The sequence below is a fragment of the Octodon degus genome, unplaced genomic scaffold (assembly GCF_000260255.1).
Source record: "Octodon degus isolate 3935 unplaced genomic scaffold, OctDeg1.0 scaffold00331, whole genome shotgun sequence".
In the NCBI taxonomy this organism is placed as follows: Eukaryota; Metazoa; Chordata; class Mammalia; order Rodentia; family Octodontidae; genus Octodon; species Octodon degus.
Window position 1 is genome coordinate 306050 of NW_004524907.1, and position 3006 is coordinate 309055.

General features: G+C 39.6%; 1 pseudogene; it reads right to left on the reverse strand.

The window, feature by feature from the left end:
* Positions 1-434: 434 nt before the first annotated feature.
* LOC111814488 lies at positions 435-797 on the reverse strand (annotated as a pseudogene).
* Positions 798-3006: the final 2209 nt, after the last annotated feature.

Below are 3006 nucleotides of genomic sequence, written 5' to 3' on the forward strand. Positions count from 1 at the left end.
ATATGACTTATTAAGCTTGAAAACTTAAGCTGCACATGACAAAAACAGTTAAATATTCATTGGTAGGTCTATTATACTTATCACAAAATGTGTATTTAAGAATCTATATATGAGTCTGTAACATTCTATTAAGCAAACTGCCATCTATGATCCATAATCAATCTTTGTACATTTTTAACTCAGAGACAATTACATAACATTTAGGAAATTTTAATTTTCCAAATGTACTCACACAAAATCATCAGAACTATTTTTCAGGTAAAAAAATAGTTGCATGATCCACGTGCCATCAATGAACTCCCTACTGGTGAAGCGGCAGTCACCACAGCATGACTTTCCATGGCAGTGGCACTGTTCATGCATAGGCTCTTCCTCTTGGCATGAAGAACACAAAAACAAGAAGGGACAAGAGCCACCACTCATTATTTCCTTGACTCTTGGGTGTCTTCATTATGTGCTAAAAGCCTGTTTTCACTAAAATAGCAATTTTTATTCTGAAAGGTAATCATATGTTCCCAGTAGATATTAGCAACTTCCAACACGATCTCTAGGGATAATTCGCAGTTCTGAACCATGCTTCAGAAAAACATTTCCAGCAGTCTGTGCAGGATTTATTCCTATTCCATCATTGGTAATAATTGCACTTGTTGCTGCAGGCACTTTAAAACTTTGTACGGCAGCCGCGGGTCCGACGTCAGCGTGATCTTGAAGGACACCTTCGACATGGTGGCCTGCTGGACGGGCCAGACCCGGCGCGCCCCAACCCAACCGGCCCTGGAGGAAGCGCCGCCTGCACGCCCGCCCCGCCACGTCGCCCTCGCCGCCGGGGTTGCATCTTGTTTAAGTGTATTTTCATTTTCTATTTTACTTTAGTTTAATTCCTAGGTTGATGCTTGTAAATTGTTTATGGTGAAAAGCTTTATTGCTAGCATTTGGAACCCTTAAGAAATGACTACTTCTCAGGGGTGTCTTGCAGGTGTAGGTAGCTTTTGGGTTTTGAGTCTGTGGCAAGATCATACCTCTTCTATTTATTAGGGGTTAGAAGTTGCTGCCTACTTGGCTCACACCCAGGTTCTTTGGAACTAGCCTGTGCTAATCCTTATGACCTCTAAGCAGTCTCAGTCTTGGCATACCTGGAAGAACAACTGTTTATGTGAGTTTGGCCAAAGTAGTACAATCAGCAATAACAATAGCATCAAACACAGCCTAGAAAATGACAAACTAAAGGCACTATTAATTTGCCACCTTTAATTGTATGAACTAGATTTGTGGTTGTATAACAGAATCTAAAATGAGCCAGAGAGACATTTAAAAAAAAAATTGTATGCAGTCAATAAGCCCACAATATGATGATTTTATCTTTAGTGGAGAAAAATTGAATTGGGTAAAGGGGAAAAATAGATAAATAGAAGAATAGGAATAGATAAGAAATAAGGATGGAGGACAAAGACAATTATGTAAACTATGGGAAACAGGAATAAGAGTCAATTGGGGGAGAGAAGGAAGAAATAAAAACAAGACAGGTCAACCCAACAAAGCAAGTAGGGACCACGTTTACACTCATATAAAAAATAGAAAAAACAATCAAGAAAAGACAAAATAAAACATAAACAGCAACAAGAAAAGAAATCAAAAAGAAAAATAATTTTAAATGTGCAAAGGCATGCCTCTGCTGTCAGTGGTAGATACTGTGGACAGACAAAGTATATATCCATACTGATTAATCCTAGAAAGTCAGTGGTAAATTTCTGGCTTGCTAGTGGATAATCCCAAGAATCTTATACCTTTTATTCCACTGAAGATCAGCCTAGTCTTGGGCTGTTAGGCTGTGTCTCCTACTGGTTTGAACTCAGTTCCCTGACTTCCTGCCACTTGTACTCAGCAGCCTCTCCCTGGACGCTGAGAACTGCTAGATGGAGTCTTCAGTTGTTCTGAGCTCAGTTAGCATCTCTTTGAGGTAGCCACAAGCCAGTTGTTCTCTCTTGGAGGATGTCTGAACCTGAATAACTCACCAGTCACCACAGTCAGCCTCACTCGCTGCTCCATCCTACTGGTGCATTTCTCTGAGGAGGCCTCTCGTGTTTCCAGTAGTCTCCATGCACCTGCTAATTTGAGCCTCCCTTCCCACGCAGTGAGTCTGGGCTTAAGAGAGAAGTACTGCCTGCCGCCTCCTTTTTAATAACTAGAGTACAAAAAAGTATTATAGCAGAAAAATTACAAATGATACAGAATTTCACCATATCAATTTGACAATATGTGTTATATTGAATAGTGTTGTCCTCAAATTAGTTGTTCAGATTACCAAATATATACAGGCAAAATTGCAAGAAGAAAGAAAAAAACTTATAAGAAAGTAAGAGAGAAAAGGGGTAAAAAAATTGAAAAAGAAGATTAAAAAAAAGCATTAACTGTTCCTTCCCCTTAGACCAGCAGAAATCCACAGTACAATTATCCAAGCCATCCTGCTTACATACATAGACACATCTTTTTCCTCCACTCCCTCTGCTGTCCTTCTCATCTCAGTAATTCCCTCCTTTTGAACAGGTTCATTCCTTTTTCACAGTATCTATTGTAACTTCCAGATTTTATTTTTTCTTTCAGGTTCTCACACTCAGGAGACAAATACAATGCTTTCACATGCTACTGCCTTCTTTTCAATTGAGGTCTCTCTCTTCTCTCTCCCTTTGGGCTTTAGGTCTTACTTTGCATCCCTTTTGGGTCCCAGCTCGTTCCTGTCTTCCTCACATTGCTGTATTTCAGTGTCTAGATACCAAATCTCAGATAGTCTCTTTCTCTGTTGCTCACCAGGTCGCCATCTTCCCAAAGCTAAAACCTTGTCTAAAAAAGTAAGGGAAAGGGCCAGGGTTGTAGTTTGTTGTTAGAGTAATTATTTAATGTGTGAATCCCTTGGCTCAATCCCCACTACTGCTTTATAAAAAAAAAAAAAAAGGAAAGAGAAAGAAGAAAAAGAGGAAGAGGAGGAAAAATAAACCTTGGGCAGCAGAA